The 24,460-nt window shown below is 39.4% G+C and overlaps 1 protein-coding gene across 1 annotated transcript in view; it reads left to right on the forward strand.

The window, feature by feature from the left end:
• The first annotated feature begins 14,380 nt into the window (after nucleotides 1-14,380).
• The window catches only part of LOC103656880 (RAB3A interacting protein), a 42,698-nt gene continuing 32,618 nt past the window's right edge, over nucleotides 14,381-24,460 (forward strand). Inside the window, exon 1 of the mRNA XM_040637256.1 lies at nucleotides 14,381-14,589. The gene's annotated coding sequence lies outside the window, so the exon portion shown is untranslated. The remainder of the gene's footprint in view (nucleotides 14,590-24,460) is intronic.

Consider the following 24,460-nt stretch of genomic DNA (forward strand, 5'->3'; position numbering starts at 1 on the left):
AGATCGTCAGTCCAGACCATCATTGACCATGGGTAACTGAAGCCCTGGAAATTGAAATCACAGATAAGGGGAGTTGTCCCTTACAAATAAACTTTATCATAGGTATGTATTCATAGGGAAAAAAACATAGTATATATAGCATTTGGTGTTATCTGTGGTTTTAGGTATCCTCTGGGGATCCTGAACGTATCTCTCACGGATAAAGGGGGACTACGGTATAGCTTCAATATTTAGTTTGCTGTGATCTTAGTCTGGGTCCTCTAAGACAAGAGAATCAGAGGCAAGGATGAAAGTGTGGCCATTTTACTTGGAAAATGCTAGCCAAAGATGGTGAGGGTGAAGAAACAATAGAAATTAGGTAAAAATGATGCAAACAATGGCATGTGATGTGTCACCACACTGGCCAGAGTTTCCTAACAGGCCTCGCAAAGATATGGCAGGTGCTTGGCAGGTCTGTTGCTTGGTATGCATGACTCCTCTGAAAACGCTGCAAGAAAAAGCCGTCCTTCAGAGTAGTCCTCTGTAAGAAGGTAGTGGGGGCGATTTTTCTGCTGAGATCGCTTCTGTCTCTCATTTCCCATTGGCCAATGTTCACCCCATTGGGAGGGAACTCCTTATATTTTCAGCTCTTGGCAGTCACTCAGGAAGCGAGTTCCCATGCTCCAAGGTGTGGCATTTCATCCAAATCTAGAGACAAGTTGATGTGATAAGGCTTAGTGTGTGGGGAGTAAGGGCTAGGCAGGACCAGGGTTCCCACTTGAATTCCAGGCATTTCAGGGAGTTCAGCAAAGGCAATGATTGTGTTAAGGATACAATAGGGGTGTCAGGGTTGCCTTCAGCAAGAAGAAGCAGTGGAGGAAATCTGAGAAGGTGCACAAAGATTGCATCCAATACACTTGATTTGCAAAATGGAAATTTTGTAAAAACGGAATCGTACATGTTGTTCTAATACTTGTTTTATTTTAAAAAGTCATAGCCAAAAAATATAAATAAATAAAAAGTCATTGTAATTTGTTCACCTGAAATTATCAGCTTTTGTCAATTACGAAGCCATTTTTTGCCATCAGTATGTTGTGATCATTCTTTTAAACAAATGCCTACGATTCAAGACAATGCATATGCCGTAATTTATTTTGCCATTTCCCTTATTGATGGACATTCACGTTGTTCCCAATTTTCCACATTACAGTAATTATCCTTAAGCACCATGTATGAGTCTCTCTGGAGGACATATTTAGGGTGCTAAAAATAATTTGAAAAGAAAGATCTTGTTTAAAATCAGCCACCACACTCGTCTGGAGCTTTACTGATCTGATCCTTGTGACCGCACTAATTATGCCCTATTGCATTTTGCCCAGGGTCAGGCAGTTCTGAGTTTATGTCCCTGACTGCAATCTGCTGGCTTTTCAATTGGAGGTCTGCAACATCGATACAGCATGCTACCCTCCTGGGAGGCTCCTAACTCAGAGAGATTACTTTCCATTTTTGCATGTGTTCAAAGCCTTTCCATTTGAGCATTTTGTCAGTGAATAAGTGTCTTAAAGAAATAAAGAAATGAAATTCTATGCATTCTGACTTGCCCAGTCTGGGTTTCGCAAGCCCCATCATCTAGGGACATGTAATTAGTCAGGCAATGGCGTCTGGGTGAGAACTTGGACCAGACTGTGCATTCCCTGACCAGGGGTTTGAAGTGTTCATTGATAAGAAAAACACCACATGGCAAATTTTACATATCTTCTATCTCAGGTTTCAGGCATATGTTGGAGGAAAATTCTTTTGCCTTATGTTTTTATCTTGTTAATGCTTTGACATCTTGACAGTTTTGAAGGTAATGACCCCTTATGGGGAACAACAGGGACTCCATCTGCTTTTTCTCTTTTTCAGGCAGCTCATCCCATCAGTCTCCAGCCCACCGCGACAACCTCTGACGATCACTCTGGTATCCATTCTTACTTATCCTGCAGTGGTTAACTATGGCATTTCTCAAATCTGCAATTTTTCTGACTGTAATAAACCCATCACTGTACTTTAAAAGTCAAATAACCCCCTCAGACAATAGATTTAATTATATTATAGGATACAAAATATTCTTTATTCTAGTGCCCTTTTGATTTCTTTCTCAGAGAATCTTAATAACATGGACCTGTTATAAAACATAAATCAAATTTTACATAAAACTATTTAAAAAATCGATCAGACCAAATAGAAAAGACAAAATTATTAGTGTAACTTAGCCCTTAAAAGTGGTTGACTAGTAATGTGGAGTGAACCAAAGAAAGCTTCTACAATCCTAAAAAAACAAACCTGACCCCTGAATTTAGAACCAAAACAGTATGTTTTTATTTTATATGATGCCATTTAATATTTTAATGCACACATCTTATACCACTTTATTGATTATTTATCATATTAAGCCTGGAGAATTAGTTGATAATTTCAGGTGAACAAATTACAACCACCAGTTTTTAGTTATAATAATTTAATTGTGGAATATATTTCGTGATTCTTAGTCATAAAATAATTTCCTAAATTATGGAATATGCCTTCTAGATTCAGTGGTTTCTAAGATCAGGAAATACCTACCACCTATCACATTTCTGATCAGCATGAGTTCACACTCTACCAGCTCAGGCTAGAAAGCATGACATTTCCATTTGCTTGTACAGAAGACATTTCTTCTACAATTTCTATGTAGTATGTGTTTTGAAATGTTGAAAACCATTTATTGACCCCCATAATGACCTTTGTGCATCTTCAAGTTTCCAGAGACCCCAGGTTGGTAGCCATTTTCTTAGGCAGCTATTTTCTTATCATTTCCTAGATGGTACTAATGTTGTGAAACTTGTACCCTGCCTAATACTCTTCTTATAGTGGCCTTTAAAAGGCAATTTAATAATTGTTATTTGATTCTGAGTCAGTGGCAGAAAACAACAGAGAATGATGGGAGAGAGAGGGTAGGTACTTACTTCCATAGTTCCTTGTGTGGTGAGTCACCACAGGCTGGTTGCTTCTCCTGTCAGAAGGTGACAGCTCCTGTCAGGCAGCGCTCTCCATTCAGCCTTCTTCCTATTCCTGGTTCAAGTAACTTCCTCCTTCCTTAAACAAATAGTTTAGTGAGGCCTTTAAGGATGTACATTTGGTTTGTTTCTAGTATTGTATTAAGAACAATGCTGCAGTGAATAACTTCATATATGTCATTTTTCCCTTGATTAGGGATCAAAGGATTATTGGGAGTTGGGGCACTAAACGGAATAAGTTGGAAAGATAGGAAGTGAGAGGAGAGCAAATAGAATGATAGAATTAAGATCATGAAGTTATTGATAATGACAAGGTCTAGAGCAGGACTACGGGGTGAGTGACTGAGGTATGGTGAGAACAATAGGTTCAACAAACAGGTTGATTGGAGGCGTTCAAAAAACTGAAAGACTATGGTGTTGGAAGGATCACCTACAATATTTATTAAAATCACCAAGAATTAAGACTAAAGAGAGAGATTACCAGACTGTAGCTAATCTCATTGAGAAACAAGAGCAAATACCTAAGTATCAATGGAGGACAGCAAAAATGAACATTATTAGGTGAACTAATCTGATAGCAAGGGCTTTAAAGCTGGGGAATTTTAGTGAGTGGAATGAGAAGAGTCTGAAAGTGACAATGAGAGCAAAGAGGTGGCCTACCCCACCTGAGGCCCAGGTATATGACCGTGGGAGAAAACCAGTCACTATATATGAGACGGTTGCAGGGGAAGCAGTATCCTCAGGGAAGAACTAGGTTTCCAGAGCAACGAGGTGAATGAAATGCTCAGAGAAGAAGTTGAGGATACAGGGAATTTGGTTGATGATGCCTGAATTCCAGAGGGTACAACGGAAGGATTTCATTTAACTACACAATGTTCACAAGCAGAACTTCTGCTGTAATTTTGCCAGTTATCTTCTTTTTGCCTGAAGTTCATCTTTTAGTTGTTTTCTTAAGAAAGGCCAATAGGAACAATGGTACCTGGGTTTTTGCATATTAAAAACTCTTTGTTTCTCGTCTTTATACTTGAAAGACAGTTTGGTTAGACTTAAAGTCTTTGTGTCCACTTTCTATATTTAAGTATCTTATATATGTTGCTCCGATGTCTTCTTATAATGTACATTACTATATAGAAATGAAAGACCAGCCTGACAATTTCCCTTTATAAGTTACTTGATTATCTGCAAACTTCCCCAAAGGATTATTTTTTTTCTTTGTAGGCAGCATGGTGAATGTCATTGGTAAAATGTCCTTGGATGATAATACAGTTTTTCAATAGAAGAGTTGTCTTTTAATTGAGCAAAGTTTTCTTCAATCATATCTTTAAATGTTTATTTTCTTCCATTATGGTTTTCTATATCTATTATTTTGTTTCGAATCTTTTTGACTGTCATTTTATTTTGCTTGTTGTTCTCACTTCTTTTCTCTATATTGTTATCTTAAGTTTCTTTTCTCTTACCTTCCTTTTAATTTTGTCTTTATTTCTTTGAAGGTTTTGCTTTTTTTCTACTGCCTCTCTTCTGAATTATTCTATCTTGAGGTTTGCCATAATCTTCCTTGAATTCCTGCATTTCTGCTTTATGTTTTTGTTTGTTTTCTTTTCATAGAGGTGATTGACTCATTTATTTGTCTTTTATTTTAAAGGTTTTATTTATGTATGTATTTATTTATTTTAGAGAGAGAGAAAGAGAGTGCACAAGCTGGGGGGAGGGGCAGGAAGGGAAAGAATCTCAAACTGACTTCCCGCTGAGCGAGATCCCATGACCTGAGCCGAAATCAAGAGTCAGTCACTTAACCAACTGAGACACCGAGGCACCCCAGGGAAAGATAGCTTTCAAAAAAAATTATGTCATAGTGACATTTTACTGGTAAAGTATGCTTCCCATGTTAAGTTTTACTCCTTTCCCCCCAGATTTTTGTGTATAGTTTCTTTATGTTGGTGCTGTGTACTTCCTTTCTTATTTCTCACCAGCAAATGAAATGTGTTTTCCTGGACTAACGATTTGTAAGAGTTTCCAGTATAGGTGCGAGGAAGCTCATTTTCACTAGGTATGGGCTCTCTTCTCCTGCCACATGAACAGATTGCCTCTGCAAATATGGCTTACCTGTGTGATTTTTAAAATTTATTTTAGGAGGAGAGGGGCAGAGGGAGAGAGAGAATCCTCAAGCAGACTCCTCACTAAGTGCGGGAACCTAATATAGGGCTCAATCCCAGTGTGGCCTGCCCCAGGTTCCACACCCCTTTTTGTAAAACAAAGGATAAAATTTCTTCAGCTCAGGGTCTGTTCCTTACCTTTATGTGTTACACTTTTGCTAGCAGTGTCAGCTGGGTCTTCTTGCTGTTGAGATCCATCCGTATGTTTTTTTTCTGTCTACTTTCTCCCACATAATTCCTACCCAACTTTAGCTGTTTTTGGCAACTCCTATATATGTTTCAGAGTCTGGGTGGTATACTAGTATCCTAGTTTGCAAAAGAAGAAAAAAACAGTTTGTGGATTTGGGGGAGAGGGGTGTAGGTTGTGTTTATAATCCTTGTAGCTCTTACATGACTTCCAAAAGTAGAAAGAGAAAATACTAATATAGCTAGTCATGTTCATACCAAAAGTTCTAATTCCTTAGAATCGTGATATCCACATTTTATGGATAATCAGAAACATCTCTCTAATGATATTCAAAATTAGGGATTTTTAGGATAGCATTGAAAGAGTCCTTCAAAATTAGTCAACTGTTAATAAAATGTGCAAAAGCCTACCAAAACTAGGGATGACTCATGTCTCTTGGCTAGGCCTTGCTAAAGTCTCAGAATTATGATATGCTGGAAATTTCAAGACCCCAAGAGACAGACCAATTAAGGGTTTATATTATTCATTTACCCTGTATAAAATACCATGCTAGGCAGTATTCAGATATTTCCATACTACTTCCAGTTTGCCTCAAGGTCAGATTCTACAATGATCTGAATTGTTTGGGTACTGAGCTGGCATTGCTGGCACTGAATTGGGGACAGAAGTCCATTCCTTGCAGCCAAAAGTGCCTGCTTGTCTGGCAAGATTTATTTCACATGGGGATGATGTCAGAGTATTTCTGGTCCTGAAAAATATTTACCTAAAACAGAAACTCACTGATTCATTTTTTTATGACAATGACAATATAGTTAGGTATGTGACCGAACAATTCTTGAGATGTCTGGACTGTATTCAAGCAGCGTACGGTTATTTCTATTCCAAATTGTTGTTACTGAGAGCTGCCATCAGCTTGGAGTGCAGTAGTTTCAGGAAAGAGAGCATGTAGACAGGAATTCAGCACAATTTTGTGATTCATAGGCCGCTTCTCAAATTCTAATTAAATTGTGTCTTTTTTGATAGTATAGTTCCTTTTCAGGTCTGTGAAATTAAATTCTTCTTGTCACCAAGCTGCACAGATAGAGGAGTTACTTGGTAATTCAAACACATCTTGAGGTTGGCGTGCCAAAAGCAGCTGCAGTATGGTTCATATTCATCAAAGCATGTGTTTTTGGAAATCTGGACTTTATGCCTACCAAAATAGTACAGCAGCTCCTCAAAATCTATAATTCCATTAAGCCCAGTTGCCACGAGCTCAATTCACATGCCTGGTTTGAGCCTGAGCTCTCATTTCCTGAAACAAAAGCCCTTCCCTTCCCCTACGGTTTCAAGCTCAGTGTATTCAGGTGTTTCATCAGATCAGCAAGAAAGCACAATCTCTCCCCCCGCACGTTGAGTTAAGTTGGGCCTCTGAGAGCCCTTTCAATTCCCCAAAGTCCTTGACCTCAAAACACCTCTTTAACTAGTGCCCATAGTCTAGCCTGAATGCATTAAAACAAACCCAACTGTACACACTGCTCTGTCTTCGTCCAGCCTGCTGGTGGTTAAGGGCACAGGCGTAAAACATACTGACAACCATGACAACCTCCATTCTTACACCAGGAAAAGAATCTCGGGCAGCTCAGGTCACAAACTTCCTGATGAAGGATGTGAGGAACATCAGACCCCTCTTTTGTCTTGAGTTAGGATTGAAGCATTCCCTCCCACCGCACTTCACAGCAGATAGCCCACCTAGACAAAACACCCATGCTTATGCCAAACTTCCCAAATTCCTTGCTGGCAGAGAGAGCCCCTGAAAGCTTTCTGTGTTCTAGCCAGCCAGGGTCAATTAGGTCACCTGCTGCATACCGCTGCTTTATAACATTCCATTCCATACATTTGGGAGGTGGGTTGTGCATCTTAAATTTAAAATAAAAATAAATACGTTTACTTTGTTAAGTGTGTGTGTATCACAGTGGTTTTCAAACTTTTTTTTTTTGTTATCTGGAAATTCACTATGTAAAGGAAATAAAGAACAGCTAGCTGTAGTAAAGGGGGACAGAGAATAAAAATGCATTCCCCTGCCTTAAGGCCTGTATGAAGCCCCTTTCAATGCATAGTCAATGTGTGTGAATAGTGCATAAGTATATGAAAAGGAGATATATTCTTATTCTCTCTCACATCTATTTATATAAATTTATAAACATATATATAATCTACCTTATTAATTATGTTACTTAGGGCTTTTCTATCCTTATTATTTTTTACCACTTGATCTGTTCTGCATGAGAGGTAAATTCATCATGTTTCCTGTTGATTCCTCCTTGAAACTTCTGTAGTTTTTTCTTTATGAATTTAAATGCTATGCAATTTGGTATATAGATATTTATAAGTGTGAGATCTTAATTTTGTATCTCATGCTTTATTGTTAAAACTGTCTGTCTATGTCTCATTTAATGCTTTTCCCTTGAATTAAGTTTTGTTTGAGGTAGTTTTGATGTTGGCTTCATTTGCTTAGTATAATTTCTCTCTCCTATTTTCATTCTAAAGCACTTTGCTTTCGTTATCTTATGTATATGGCATATAGTTGGGATTTGATTCGATATTCTGAGAAAAATTTTCAACTAATTGGGAAAATTAATCTTTTTATATTTATCGAAATGAAAGCTATGTTCTACTTTAGTCCACCTCTCATTTTTTTGGTTATACTTTTAGTTTATATTACTTGTTTAACTTTTTGTCACTATACGGCCTCTATACTCTTTTGTATGCATGTTTTTGAGTTTGGAAAGCATGTATTTCTGTTCCAGTGGGTATCTTAATAACTTTATATCTGTATTTTTAGATACTATTCAAAGCAATAAGCAATATATTTCCTCTACCTCCTCTCCCATTCCCTAATTATATTATTTTTTTTTTTGTAGCGTTCACCTTATTTCTTTTCTCTCTCAACTTCTTTTGGCTGTTTCCTTGCTACATTGTCAGGATCTATAATTTACTCTCTGTTCTATGACCATAATTGTAACACTTGTTTTAGATTTAATTCTACAGTTAAATGAATTCAATGATCACTGCCAGTTGTTTTTTTGTGGGTTTTTTGTTTTGTTTTGTTTGGTTTGGTCCTAAATTCATCTCTTGTTTGGCTGAAGTTAATTCTCTACTCCTGTCCTACAAAAGGCCTCATGAAAACCATATTGCTTACTTGTTCAAAAATATCGTATATTACATTTGTATTTAAATAAGCTTCTCTGGGGGCGCCCAGGTTGCTCAGTCGGTTAAGCATCCAACTCTTGATTTTGGCTCTATGTTTGGTTAAAATTTTCTTTTGCTTAATGGCAGGTTTTAAAATTTTTTATTTTTTATTTTTTTAAATATTATTTAATTGAGAGAGAGAATAAGAGAGTGTGTGAGAGAGAGGAAGGTCAGAGGGAAAAGTAGACCCCTACTGAGTGGGGAGCCTGATGCAGGACTCAAATCTGTGACTCTGGGATCTTGACCTGAGCCAAAGGAAGTCACTTACCTGACAGAGCCACTCAGGCACCCAATGGCAAGTTTTTTAAATGAAAATTTTAATTTGGCATTTCCCCCCCCCCATTCCCTTCTTTTTTCTTTTGGTATCATTGCATGCTGGTTCCTTTTTGATTGGTTACTCATCTTTGAAGAAGAGGTTTTCCAAGTTTTCTAAGATACGCTATGTGCAGAAAGTTTGTGCTGAGGAGGGGCTTGGATCACGTTCCAGCCTAACAGAAATCCTTATGATACAAAGGTTGTGCATGACTACCTTTAATTTCTCCCTCTAAGAGACTGGCAGTTGCAGGACTGCTCAATTGCACTTTTTTTCCCATCTCGTCTCACTAACAGAATGCTTCCCGCATATATGGTATGCTTGAACATCCCTCTCTCAACTGTGCCTTCCCTCCTTCTCTTTTATAATAAATCAGGTTGACTGGAGGCACTGCTGCCAACCCATAGACTTGATCCCCTTATTTCAAATGCAGGATTGTTGGTTTTGCCCCTAAGGTAAGTCACTTACTTGTGTAAAAGTGTGCTTTGTTGATATTTTCTGACATCTATAGTCATGGACATTTTATCTGATTGGTTAAGCCTGGGTCACATGCTCACCCTTGAAGAGGCAGAATTCGGTTCCACTTGAATCATGTGGACTGAACATGGTGAAAGGGTACTTCTCCAAATAAAATCACTGTGCTGATTTCAAAAAGGTATAATGGATGCTAAACATGAAAGAGAGAGAGAGAGGGAGAAAGAGAGAGGATATTTAATCACTTGTTGCATTAAACAAATTCACCCTTTGAAATATTTCTCCTTTCCTTATTTATTACGGTATTGGCACTCGTTATCTCATAGTAGCTTCCTATCTAATCTTCTTGCCTCCCATTCCCCCTCGAGTACATTCTAGGCATTGCCACCACATTACTCTTCTTAAAGCACCGTTTTCATCATTTCACCCTTCAACCCAAAATCTTTTAGGAACTCTCTTCTGACTCCCAAATGCCACATTCCTCAGTTTGGCATTTATAATCTCCCAGGGTCTGGCTGCCACATATCTATCCAGGTACTATCTACCTGTACTTGTTCCACGTGCCCCTAATCTGCAGGGCTCCCCATCACTGAGCACATTGCGAGCAAATGCCTTTGCTGTATTTTTATGTTCTTCCCCATCACCATTTCTCTCCTCCTAAGTCTGATCTCAGATGATGAGCCAGAGATTGCTAGTTATCTCTAATATCTGTTTTTTTCTTTGGTTATTAGAACTATTGATTTTTTGCTGGGCACATCACTACTCAATAGAAATGACATGTTTCAACATTACTTATAGTTAAGTTCTGACCAATAAGGGGTAAGTGCAGTGACATATACAAGTTCTGCAAGTGTTTTTTTTTTTTAAGACTTACTCATTTATTATAGAGAGACAAAGAGTGAGTGGGGGGAGGGCAGAGGGAGACAGAATCTTCAAGCAGACTCCTCGGTGAGTGTGGAGTCTGACGCAGGGCTTAATCCCAAGACCTATAAGATCATGACCTGAGCTGAAACCAAGAGTCAGACACTTAACTGACTGAGCCACCCAGGTGCCCCTGCAAGTGTTCTTAAATATTTAAGAGGGATGTGTCCTTTTCTGCCCCTATATCTTTTCTGCTGGCTGGAAATAAGGATGTGATGGTTGAAGCTTGAGCAGCCATTTTGGATCATAAGGTAGAAACAGCACGTTCAGGACGGTAAAGCCACATGGTACAGAGACCCTGTGTCTGCGTTGATCAGAGAGCTACCATACCAGCCCGCAACTGTCTCTACTTACATAAGAGAAATCATTTTATTTTGTGTAAGCTACTGCTATTTTGAGTTTTTAACTTCTATAGAAACCAACCCCTCCATTATACATTGTTTAGGATAATTTTCTGGTGGCTAACGATAGCAATCCCTTCAAAATCTAAGCAGAATGGGGGAATTCTTTTAAGAATACAAGGATTTGTCACAGAACCTATGGGTAGGAATGAAGGAAGCCTCAGGAATAGACTGTAATCTGGGACTCTGGGGAAGCCACAAAGTCTTCTCATTGTGTCTCACCCCTCCTTCTCTTCTTACTGCAGATAATTTATGTACCTGGCAGAGCAAAGCTATAAATACATGTTTAATAGATGGCAATTTGGTTGTCTGTGAGATAATATAGACCTGAAGCCAATTACCAAAACTTTTCCTTTATGTATGTAGCTTGTTAAAGTGACTCTTTTGAAGAGAACCATACTTTTTAGAGTCTAAGCTGTTCTGTTAACCTTTTCTCTCAGCCTTCCAAATTTGTGCAGTTGTTTATTCCAACATCAGAAAAAGGGCCTGAAATGCAGAGTTGTCCATAACTGATCTAATAAAAGACACTTCAGAGACAGTTCTGTTTTTGTACAGGAGTTGCAAAAGCAAATTTTTATGGGAATGCAAACACTGGCTCAGAAATAATTATTTTGTTAGATAAGGAAACGATAGATTATTTTTGGTTTATTTTTCCCTGTAACCAGCTTTTTTTTTTCTTTTGTTTTTGTCTTTTGTGTTTTGCATTGTTATTATTTATTGTCTGGGTTCCCGCTTTTACCTAGTTTTTTGCCCTTGAGGATTTCTTATGTTCTTGTCAGCTTATTGAAATGTTTGATGAGATGTTTTATATATTTTACCTAGCACTTTGAGTTGCTTTTGGTGGGACAACCAGTCATTCTCTGGTCTGTCATACTACTGGACATGAAGTCCAGTATGCTTTTTAGAGTTTTAACTTGATTTGTTTGTAAGATATTACCGTGTATTCTGAAGACCTAGGCCCTAACTTTGGTAGCCCAAGTTCCCTATCTTTAAGAGGAAGACTAACTACTCTTCTACCTATGTCCAATTGTTCTCTGTAAAAGACTCATGAGATAATTAGTGTGAAGTCAGTTTGAAACTGGAAAGTACCCTGTAAATTTTCTGGACTTGTAAACAAAAGAGGCAAACAAGCAATAAAAAAATTATAACTAAGGATAACAACCTTAGAATGACTTGTTCAGTTTAAAATTTCTAGATATTTGTAATCATCTCCTTCATTTTCTCGCGTCAGATATGGATAGGAACGTCTTAGGATTCCTTTAAAAAATACGATATTATTTTATATGTTGTCTTTGACATTAATTGCATAATTTACTTCTTAATGAAAGAGAAAGAAGGCAAATTTGAGCACACTACAAAATCTATCATCATGTTTTTAAAGTTTGTGAAGGGTCTGTCCCTTTAATATATGGGTGAGCAATCTAACCTAAGATGCTTACAACATTTTATATACTTTGCAGGCTGAGATTCTGAGTGTCTCACACTTCGTAACATATTTTGGTCTCTGTGCTGCAAAGACAATGAAATGTTATTATAGGTAACCACTCATATTGCTCTTCGCATTCTCAAACTGTGCTCACAGGTTAAGCATGTGAGAGGAAACACCTCTAAGTACATTCCAAAGAGACTCTTGGATGCTAGGTGATTTGCAAATGGACCAGCCTGGGACTCAGGCATAAGGTTACCACTTACTATTTCCTTTAGATGTTCCATGTCTTAACTTCTACATAAAACATATCATAGGGCCTGTCCTCTAAATATTTATTTATTTATTTATTTACTTACTTACTTATTATTTTATTTATTTGACAGAGAGAGAGAGAAAAAAAGCACAAGCAGGGAGAGTGGCAAGCAGAGGGAGAGGGAGAAGCAGGCTCCCCACAGAGCAGGGAGCCAGATGCTGGACTCGATCCCAGGACTCTGGGATCATGACCTGAGCTAAAGGCAGAAGCTTAACCAACTGACCACCCAGGTGCCCAACCTCTAAACATTTATATACCAAGACAGTACATCTGCATGTATGTCATTTACTAATTTGCATATATTGAGCCAGTCCTACTACATGTCAGGTTTTATACTTGTTCTCAAGAAGCTCATAGTAATTAGGAAAATAGACAAAACTACAATTATCATTCCATGTGATAAGTGCTAGAAAGAGACAAGGTCCTATGGGAGCACAGTTAAGAGCACCTAACCCATACTGTGATGGGATAGGGTTGGGTGGCAAGCAATAAGGAAGAGCTCACAACAGAATTGATGCTTAGACTGAATAATGAAGGATAAGCAGGAATTAGGTAAAGAAAAGGAGGAGGGTCAGGACTTAAGCAAAAGGAGCATATGTAAACATATGTATGAGAGAGTATGACAAGACTGGAGAACCCAAGTAGTCTGCTGTATGCTGAGTTTATTTATTCTACCTAGTTACTGTTATGCCTGTCTCTCTTGCTATGTTCCAGTTCTTGGGGTGGAGATTGTGTGTAATGGTTTCTTTGTCCCCATGTAAGCACAGAGATGGAGCACAGTAAATGATGGATAATAGTATTCATTCAGGACATGGCATTAATGACAGGGGATAAGGGAGAATAGTTGGGAGTCCATTGATGGAGGAAGGTTATCTAGTGACAGTGAATAGGAAATGGGATAGATTTAAGAATTACTTGGGAATTAGAATGGATAAGACTTGCTATTTTGGCGATGGGGTATAAGAGAGTAAGTAATGACTTTACAGGTTTCTGTTTGGATTATAGGTGCCCAGTAACAGTAATAATGTTATTAATAACAGCTGATATTCATTAGGCAGTCTGCATCATGCAGTACACTGTTCTACATGTATTAGACCATTTAATCTCTCAACGACTCTGTGAAGTAGATATGCTTATTATCCCTACTTACATGAGGCAATTGGAACTATTAGAGATCAACTTGCCCAGAGTCACCCAGCTAGCCACAGCGATTTCAAGCCCAGGAATTCTGATTCCTGTAGTCATACACATAATGTACTCTTCTTCACCGCCTCTAACAAATGTGATCAATATTTAGAATGATGGTTCTATTCAATGTCACATAAATTGCATGTCTGCTACTATACATAGAGACACATAAGGTGATCGCCTCTTTTTGATCTGATTTTGGGAGCTCGGTTCTGTATTTTTCACTTTTCCTACCTGGAGAACCTTAAGTGGGGTGGAAGTCTGATTTAAAAAAGTTGACTCAAAAGATGAGAGAAGGCGGGTACAGAAAGGACATTCTCGAATACTCCAGGCGCTGCTCAAATGATGGAATCTGGCTCTATCAGGCTTCCTCTGCTCCCATCCCCAGTCACACACACTACGCGCACACGTTGTAAGATATATATGTACGTCAAGTTTCAGGTTGGTTCTAGCAGTCCTCAACTCACATCGAAGGTTCATTATCCGACTCCTGGACAGTCCGACACGAAGTTAACTCAAGGCCTCCTGTCGAGCCCAGGGAGGCACGGTCCAGCGAGGCTAGTGCTCTGTTCCCAGGGCAACCGCCCGCGGAGGCACCTGGGGCACGCTCCCCGGCACCTGCGAAGAGTCCCGCCTGGCGCCAGGGGGCGCGGGAGCGCGTCGGCTCCTCCCGCCCCACGCCGGCCCCACGCCAGCCCCACGCCAGCCCCGCCCCTGGCCCCGCCCCGCCCCCGGCCCGCCTTCTCTCCGTCGGGCCGGGCCGCTCCCGGCTCTCTGCCCCGCTCCCCGCGCAAGCGCAGTCCCGCGCTCCCTCGGCGGCTCCCAGCGCAGTTCGCCCACTGCGGCTGAGTGTAGCGGCGTCGGCCGGCCGTCTTCTTTCTCCTCTCGCTGCTTCTGGGCGCGCTCCGTCCAGCGCTAAGAGCGCCCCTGAGCGCGGACAGTGACCGCGGTGATTTCGTCAGGTGAGTGCAGCCGCGGGAGGGAGAGGCCCCAGGCGCGGAGCACCGCCCCCCTCGGCGCTCGCGCGCCCGCCTCCCTCCCGCGAGCCGGCCTGGAGGGGCAGCCGTGGCAGGTGCAGGTGCGGGCGCAGCGCGTGGGGACCCGGCCCAGCAGCCCCGGTCCGGCAAGCGCGCTCCCCCGGCTCCCGGCTCGGCACGCGGGCTTTAGGACCCCTGGAGGAGGAGGCGGCGGCGGCGTGAGGGCTCGGCGCCTCGGGGTGTCTGGGGCCGCTGGGGCGTCGGGCGGCGGCGGCGGCTCCTCCCCCGTCCCCCGGACGCGGGCGCGTTACTCATTAACTGCGCGGTCCCGAGCGCCCGCGGCTGTGAACCCGAATCCCGGTTACCTGTCGGCGGGGCGCGCGCAGCTCGGAGCTGGGGGGGGGGCGGGGCGAGGTTGCGGAGTTGGGGGGTGGTTCTAAGAGAGTTCCCGAACAAGTGTGGAGCCCGGCTCTGCGCGGGACCTGGAGTGGGGTGAAGCAGTAGGCATGGATCTGCGGTCTTAGTAAAGGACAAGCGAGGTTCCATGCCGAGGCGTAGAGGTCACCCTCGGCAGGTTTCGGCGAAACTTGGGGGGCCAGAGCAAGCGCCCGGAGTCGCGCCTTAGGTGGCGGCGCATTTCGGCCAGACTCTTGTTTCGGGGGAGTTGAGACGAGCTGCACCGACGTAATTGTAATTACACTGCCCTTCCAGCGTTGACAACTCTCTCCGACCGCCCGGGGACCAGCAAGCTCTTACGGACTCCAGAAGTGATGATGTTAGGTGGAATCCGCATTACGTGAAGAGTTGCTAGTTGTTATGGGATTAAGAAAACAAATCTATAATGGCTAAAGGGTAAGGTCTTGAAAATTCAGAATGCTGAGTTCATACTGATCCCTAAGAAGCAATTTAGTTTCGTGGAAATACAGCATATTCCGAGGCTACCTGTTTCACACTCCACGGTGTTTCCCCCTCCAACTCCTTCCTTGAGGAAAAAAAGACGTGTAATCTTTTGCCGTGGAATGATTACATAATTGGAGGAGACCGATAAGCGAATTAAAACAAAACTTCTATTGTAAATCGATTGAAAGACCCAGTTTCTGTTCATTAACCTCCTTCTTATTGTTCATACGGTTTTTTTAAAACGGTGAATGACAGATCAAGGAGGAAAGAGGCAGAATAGATGTGTAGACCGATCATAGTAAATATTTGATACTGTTAAATATTCCACCAGTTTTATGGGGCCTTGTTCTGTTAACATTTGTTATTTATTTACTAGTCCTGTGCATTTTGATGGAACTTTTCTTGTTTGGACAGACATTGAATCCCAACTATGGTTTATGTGATCTAATCCTAAAGCCCTTGTGGAATTTACAGAAGTTAGTTTAGCAGTTCTACAATTTCACTACAATAGTGTATTTCTTATTATATATATTTATAACAGTAAATTTAGATATTAGTCCATATGTTTATTAACCAAAGCGGACACTTGAATGTAACTTCTCCCTATGTGTTTGACAAACAATTCAACTGTGGTATTGAATACCTCTTACCTTTTCCTGGGATGGATATTTGCTGTTTGGCTACTTGTGGGTTTTCTAATTGGATACACTTGTACTTTTTGAATTAGTATAGTTATGCATATGCTCCCTTTAGTATTTTTTTCTTCTAATTTTCTCTAAACCCTCAGTTCCCCACAACACATACACAGACGTCCCACAAATAATTTTTACAATGGAAGATTTCTTAGAAATCTCAATTTTTAATAAGGCAGAGCAAAAACTTGTAGGTGACCGTAGTTTTGCTTGTATTGTAGTTAGTGCACCTTTTTTCTTTCCTGAGCAGGACTGACTGAACCGATTAGTTACCTAGTGATATAAAAAATTATTAATCAGTTTTAAAGTTTTAGCTCCATTACTTACTGCGCATGTGACCTTGAAGTAAACCGTTTAACCTCTCGGAGCTTATTTTTTCCATTTGTAAAAGTGGATAGAGTATTAGGGCAAACCACGTGACTGCCAGTTTTCAACTGTTTTTAACATGGTTAAACTAATATGAACATCTTAATGGTGGGATGAGAATTAAATTATATATTCCGTGTGAGATGTGGGGGGTAGGGGAAAGAACAAATATTAGCTTGGTAGTGGGCCATACACTGTGTTGCTCTAGGTACTTTGACCCCTTTGGTCCTCAGGACATTCCTGGGATATAGGTGGTATTACCACATCTTACAGATTAGGAAATTGAGGCTCAGAGAGGTAAAATAACTTGCCTCTGATTACTTAGTTGTCAGTGGTCGTATAGATGATTAATGGCAGAGCCAAGCCAGGATTGAAAACTGAATGTGGCTGCCCAAAGTGGAACTCGTCACACGCTTGCTCCTTCCATTCCTGTCCACATCTTCTGTGGAGGAACTTTGTAATTAAGGAGACAGCAGATGAAAGGTGTTATTGTCATTTGTATTTCTGGTTAAAAGTATCCAGGTTTTCTGGTGATGGTGGTACCGCTCTTGCTACTCTTACTTTTGAGCTTATCGCTTACCACGTGTCAGGTTCTGCTGTAAGCACTATACCAACTCATTTACTCTGACAGTGACTTAGGAGTTAGCTAATGCTTTATCCCATTTTATAGTTGAGAAGATTGAGACACTGAAAGGTTATTAGCTTGCTTTAAGATGGCACAGCTAATTAAGCGACAGGACCAGATGAGAAAAGTCAGGCAGCTGGTCTTTAATGTCCATGCTCTTCACCACGACACTCCCCTGCTTCATGTGTAGGTTATGCTGAATTGTTTTTAATTGAGTTTTTACGAGATACTTAATATTAGTATAATAACTAATTCTTTATGTGTCACCAGAGATTTTTAAATCAAATATTCATTGAGCATCTACTCTGCGAGTCACAGTGGAGGGTTGAAGGAAAGTATTCATGGAGTCTGGAAGGCAGGCCTTATAATCCTTCCTGTATCTTTTATAAGGTTCTCAAAATTTAGAAGGCATGTTTCACATATATGTGTTGTAATTTTAATGCATGCCAAATAAGACAGAGCATTAGAATAGTTGGGAGAGTGGGGAGGAAGGCTGAGTCGTGGATAGAGATACCGTGTGTTGAGGTAATGAGGGAAAGCTTTCAGGATATTCTGAGGGAGTACACTTTTTCAAGTGTAAAGCTTTGTCTTAGAGTTTTGGTTAAGGTGTAGTTCATTAAAGGATAGTAAGTTGGTTACTAAATTAATTACTTAAACACACTTGGATATTTTAAATTTTTTTTTTTTTTAAAGATTTTATTTATTTATTCGACAGAGATAGAGACAGTCAGCGAGAGAGGGAACACAAGCAGGGGGAGTGGGAGAGGAAGAAGCAGGCTCATAGCAGAAGAGCCTGATGTGGGGCTCGATCCCAGATCGCCGGGATCACGCCCTGAGCCGAAGGCAGACACTTAACCGCTGTGCCACCCAGGCGCCCCTCACACTTGGATATTTTAAAAACAAAATATCTGAGTTTTTGAAAACTCCTTGCTAGCTAATTCCTCCTTTACTATTCTCCCTAGCTTTGCCAGGTAGTACTTTTTTTTCCCCCTCTCTTTTATGCTTTCAGAGTACTGAGTACATGCCTGTCTTTTGGTATTTATTAGTCTTGGTATTCATAGCGTATTGTAAATGTTTGTTGACAGTGAGTTCTCTTCCCCTAGTGCCCATGTGCTTTGAAGTCAGGGCATACGTAAGTCATCCTGACCCCCATTTTATAGCTTTAGCACCGGGCCTGGAACCCCGTAGGTACTGGGCTGTGTTTGGTGATGGGTTCAGTGGAAGAATGTTAGGATGTATTGAAATTCATCTAGCAGTAGTAATGGAAATGTGTTCTGAGTAAGAACTGTGGGGACTAATGGAAGGAAGAGAGGGATATACTTCCAGCAGCTAGCATTAACTTGCTATCTCTATTTTTTCCCTTCTGCTTTCCCTTTCAACTTACAACTAAATGAGGTAGTTTCATAAGCTTAAATTCTACCTAGTCATGGTTAGAAAAAAGTGAAAAAGTAATCTTGATTTATCTCAGAATATCGACAAAAGAAAATTAGATAGCTATAGCCGTTAGCTGAGATTACTTAGATCAGAGGAAAAGAATGGAAAATTTTGAAATAGTTCAAGTTTGCGGGGGATTCGTGTCTTGTAGTTAAAAACGTATTTGTAAACATAAGCATTAACGGAAGTCGATAGAATTCTACATATATGAATCGACAGTCTGGTATAAAGAAACTCTGCAAGAATGTGAAGTACCTTAGAAGCTTAAAAGAGCATACAGATGATAGCTTAGAACTAATTAAATAAGTGAATTGTAATTTGATGTGTCTAGATAGCAATATTGAGTATTTGTTTGGGAGCACCTGGTTGACAGATCAGGGTAAAATATAAAAAAACAACCAAAATAAGTTCAGAAAACAATAAGTAAAAGTGCATTAATTTCCTGCTAGGAAGAGGGTTATATTTGAACTCTATACCTCAGGAAAAAAAAACATGCTTTCCCTTTTCTTCCCTTTTATTGTCAGATAAATAAGGATCTGTTCTGGGGTAAGACAGACCCCTTAGTATCTTGTGATTTTCACTCTTGTGTGTTCCTTCTTAGATTTTTACAGAGAGCACACGTTTGTATTGTGCTTTGCAATCTATGCAACATTTTTACACTGATGGGCAAGCCATTTGATTTTGTCAGATAGAGGCAGGGGAGATAATACCACCCATTATAGATGTTGAAACTGAGGCCCAGAGGAATTAAGTGACTTGTAAAACCTGAACTAGAAAGGTTTTCTGAACCACTTAGATAAAATGCTCAGGATTCCCCAAACTTTTTAAAAACTCAGTTTCTCTAGTCTTGTTATTCTCTCAAGGTACTTAACTGTTTCACCTTTATTTTTGAAACAAAGGAAGCCTGGAATCACTCTCTCTATCTACTCTTTCTGCTTTGCTATTCATTCTCTCTAAAGACTCTGACTGTTTATTTATCCAATCAGTATACACCTCAGTGCTTACTGAATGATGACATATATTCTTCTATATGCAAAATAAGGAGACTTACATTATTAAGAAAAAGAAGCTTGGAAAACATTTTTTTATATTTCTGTTCTAAGGATTTGTAGTTAAATATAATATTAATAAGCCAGTTGCTAAGTTCTGAGCATTTTCTGAAAATCCTTAAAGAATCTGCAGTGAGTAGCATCTCTGAATATGTCATGTTGTGCATTTGCGTCCCGTAGAATTAGTAAATGGAACTGAATTTGTGGTCTGTTTTAATAAGAGTGGGAAGATTGTGTAGCTTGATTGACCATCTGACTAATTTTTCCTCTCGGTTATTTATTGAATTTACACTTATAGAATGCTTCTTAAAATATAAATCTGATTTTTTTGGTTGTTGTTAATACCAAAATGTTTGGGAAGCCAACTTTAAAATTATAGTGATTGTTAATGAGAAAATGATTGATATATATAAATAACACATACATACTTTTATGGGTTTTTTTCTTATTTATATAGTATTTGAATTAATTTGAAAGCTGTCAAATGGAGAATTTCAAATAAAATAAGTGGATGCAAAAAGGTGATGAACCTCAAAGTTCCTGTCATTTAGCCCAGGAGTCAGCAAGAAGGGTCAGTCCTGCCACATCTACTTCTCCCCTTCTTGTATTATTTTGAGCCAATTCCAGGCATTGTAAACTTTCATCTGTAAATATTTGTGTTTTTTTTTTTTTTAAAGATTTTATTTATTTATTTGACAGAGATAGAGACAGCCAGCGAGAGAGGGAACACAAGCAGGGGGAGTGGGAGAGGAAGAAGCAGGCTCATAGCGGAGGAGCCTGATGTGGGGCTCAATCCCATAACGCCGGGATCACGCCCTGAGCCGAAGGCAGACGCTTAACCGCTGTGCCACCCAGGCGCCCCTCAGTGTGTTTTTTTAAACAATGAAGGGCAGTTAGTTACAATACTGTTACAGACTTTAAAAAACTAACAATAATTCCTTAGTATCAAATGTCCACAGTTTCACATAAGCATAAGACCACAATAAAAAAAAATCAAGATTCTGTTTATTTTTACTTATATGCTCCCCCCCCCCCCCCCCCGCCAAGTTCTATAAGGCTGAGTAAGTATTTTAAATTCCACATAGCAGGTGAATAGAGGAGGAAATGATGTTAGCAAAGAGAATATAGGAGAAAAGAATAAAACACAAAGCTATAGTGAATGCTCATTTCAGTAGCCGTGCGTTAGAGAAACTTTAGTTTTGCCTTTCTGGAAGTAAGACAAGGGTTCAGAGATTAAACAGTACTCTGTTTAGAATGTTCACTCACTCATAGGTCGTTGAGTGAGACCTGCCCTAGAGAGCCTCTATCTTGACCTACCCTTTATCTGAATCCTGCCTTTCCCCCTCCCAGTCAGTTTTCCCTTTGAAGTGATTCTCGGATGTAGTGGAGTCAGGTGACAGAATCAGATGCACCAGGGTTAGAATCTTAGCTGTTATTTATTGACCATTTGGCCTGAACAAAATTAATTATTCTCTTTGAGCCTGTTTCTTTTTCTGTAAAAAAAAAAATCCATTCAAAGGGATGCTGTGAGGAATAAGTAGAATAATGTATATTATGTATAAGTGTGTATGTCATACATACAGAACGTGTGTGTATGTATAAATATCGATGACACTATTCTGAATGTTTTTCGTGTGTGTGTATATATGTATGCCTCCATCCCTTCCGGTCTCAAAGTATGACCTTGACATTAGGCGATACCTTTATAACCTCTTGGCTAGACTGTTGCAATAACTCTTAACCAATTGCCTCTAGTCTCTTCTCTCTAAAGTCCTTATTGCCTTGGGAGTCATTTTTTTCTAATGACTACATCACAGTTACCTGCACTTGCTAAAATGCAGATCTGACCATCTCTTCAGGATAAACTACAAGCAGTATTTTCCATGTTAAATGAAGCTTTTAATAATCTGTCACATATTTGCTTCTCCAGCCTGATTTTCTGTCACTCTGTCCTTTGTTAGTTTCATTTGTGCCAAACCGTTTTTCCTGACTGTCCTGTTAAATGCCCTGCCTTGTCCACCTATTGGATTCCTACTCAGCATTTAAAATCTAACATATTTTTCTTCTCCTTGAAACATTTCCTTACCCCCCTCCCTTCTCCCCACAGCCCTCAGGGTAATCATTTAGCGGCTCACAACAGGCTGCGAGCCATCTCTTCAGTCCGTTTTCATAGCTCAGTCCATTTTCATAGCGCCATTCTTAGAACTTGGTGCCAGGATTTGCCCTGAGGAGATGAAGCTGGCGATCATTCTTCCATTCTAAACAGAAGAAACACAATTGGTAAAAAATTTTATTAAATGCACTAATACTGTATATGGATAAAATGTGTTTAATATGTTTTAAATGTTTATGGTTTTTAAGGAAGTGAATTAATTGTTGGAATTTATAACACTTTAATTCATTATACACTGTTGAAATAGCAATCTAATTTTTAATGACAGAAGCTGTTTCTTCCAGAACTCGTGCTAAATTAAGAAGTCATTTGGGAATTAATAAAAGCATCTGGACCTTCCTTCCTGCCTTCCATCCTCCAGCAGTCTGTCAATAAATTGAAAGAGGAAAATAATACATATGTAGACATCTATGTCTGTTATATACAGTGTGTATATATATGCAGTATTATATATAGGTGCTTGCTTTGTTGAGGAAGAACATTTAGAAGAATAGACCTATAATTTTAGCAATATTTTTAAACCAAAATACCATTTTTTTTTTCTCTTTGATGATGATGATAATGTTTGTGCTGAGATAGTGTGACAGAATATTTGGCAAGTATTAGAAGATACCTTAGAGATCATTATACTTAGTATAACTAATTTTAATTGGTCAGTGGCAGCTGTGGTACTAAGCCCTTGATGAGTATTGTCTGACTTAATTCTCAGACAACCTTATGAGTTTGGTACAGTTGTTAGCCCCATTTTTCAGGTGAGAAATTTAGACTTAGAGCTCTGAGGTCACATTGTTAGTAACTGGTCGAACTAGGACTTGAGTCCAGTTCCAGAGTACAAGGTTTCTGGTGAGGTAACAAATACTGGGAATTCTTCCCTTTGGGAAGTCAGACCCTGGTCTTCCCTCTAACATACAGATCCACTCACAACCTTGCAGTCAGGATCTTTAGGTCCAATTCTGTCACTAAGTAGATGAAGATATTTGGGCTTGGAGAAGTTTAATGACCTGCCCAAGTTTGCAGGTATAAGTTAGAGGTTGTTAAAACTAAAACCTTAGCTTTCTTCCTCAGGTACTGGTGTTTCTGCTCTGCTGTGATGCATATAACCTCCTGCCTTGGAAAGGATTTACTTTCCAAAGTGTGTGCTTGGAGGAATTGTAGTAAATACAGAATTAAGATTATGTAATTTGAAGATATTAAATTGATATGGAAAAAGATTAAGATTATGGCTTTAAAGTGTTTTTTTTTCCCTGTAAGTAAATCCTTTGTTTTTCACTTAAGTAAGTCAAAGGGGATGTGCTTTTTGTGGGAAAATGGATTTTATTTGTTCTTTTGGACTACTAATATATATTGAGTTTCTTATTTCATTTAAACGATGTACTCATATCTGTAGTATCCAAGTGCTTCAGTTTTTAATTGAAAATATTGTATCAGCAATTCATCTTAATTTCTTGAGTTATCCTAAGGATGCCTTTTATTTTCAATTAGAAAATTCATGTTAATTAGAAAAAAAGAATTTTATGACATGTTATTAGGATTTCTCTAGGCATTCATTAAATGAGTTAATACATTCACATGTATTTTTAGCAACAGTATCTGACACACATAGTTAATTTTCAGTAAATGCTGTTTTTGCTATGATAATACTGACTTCTAGAAAGAGGAAATAACATGAAATACATACGGTGATCAGAAGTAAGTTGTTTTGGTCAGCTTTTCGTTATGATTCAATGTCAGCTTTACTGCTTAGAATTCAGTAATAATAAAGCCAGGTAGGCTGCTTTGGTAATTCACCCATAAGAATTTAACGTGGTCAACTTTTTCACACATTGGTAGTGATCCTTAACAGGTTTAGTTTACGAATTGGGATAATCTCCAAAAGAAATTAATTTTTTTAAATTACTCATTACTTGTTGCAAAGAATACTACTGCTTAAAAATAGCAGCTTATTTTACTCATATAAAAACTTTGAATATGAAATAAATCTTAAAGCTTCCATATATTTTAAAGAGCAAAAGATTTTCAGATGAGTGAGATTGGTGGCTCATTACCAGCTAAGTTACATTTTATGGAAATTGCGTATGCTTGAAAAAAGCACTGAATTTAATCTTAAAATAATCTTTTCAGAAGTGACTTGAATTTAAACAAAGATTAAATGTATCCTCCAGAATGAAAACATTGTTGGTAGAGGCATGGCCCAGAGGTGCTGTCCTAAGTGTTATGTGTGTTTCTTTTCATTCTCATCATGAAATGTAGAAAACCCAGGCATAGGGGACACTTGGGTGGCTCAGTTGGTTAAGCACCTGACTCTTGATTTCAGTTCAGGTCATGGTCTCGTGGTTGTGAGATTGAGCCCTGCATCAGACTCCACGCTGGGTGTGAAGCCTGCGTGGGATTTTTCCATTCCCTCTCCCCGGCTCTACCCCTGCTCGAGCTTGCTCTCTCCCTCTCCAAACAAAACAAAACAAAACAACCCAGTCACACATTTCCATATGCGAGAACCGAGGCATAGGTTGACCCATTAATTTGACGGAAGCAGGATTCAGACCTGCCTCTGTTTGAGACTTGCATTTTGTTTTCATTAGTTTTGCTTCAGTTTATAGCATATTTGTATTCTCCATAA

The sequence above is a fragment of the Ursus maritimus genome, unplaced genomic scaffold (genome assembly GCF_017311325.1).
Source record: "Ursus maritimus isolate PB19 unplaced genomic scaffold, ASM1731132v1 scaffold_21, whole genome shotgun sequence".
Taxonomy (NCBI): domain Eukaryota; kingdom Metazoa; phylum Chordata; class Mammalia; order Carnivora; family Ursidae; genus Ursus; species Ursus maritimus.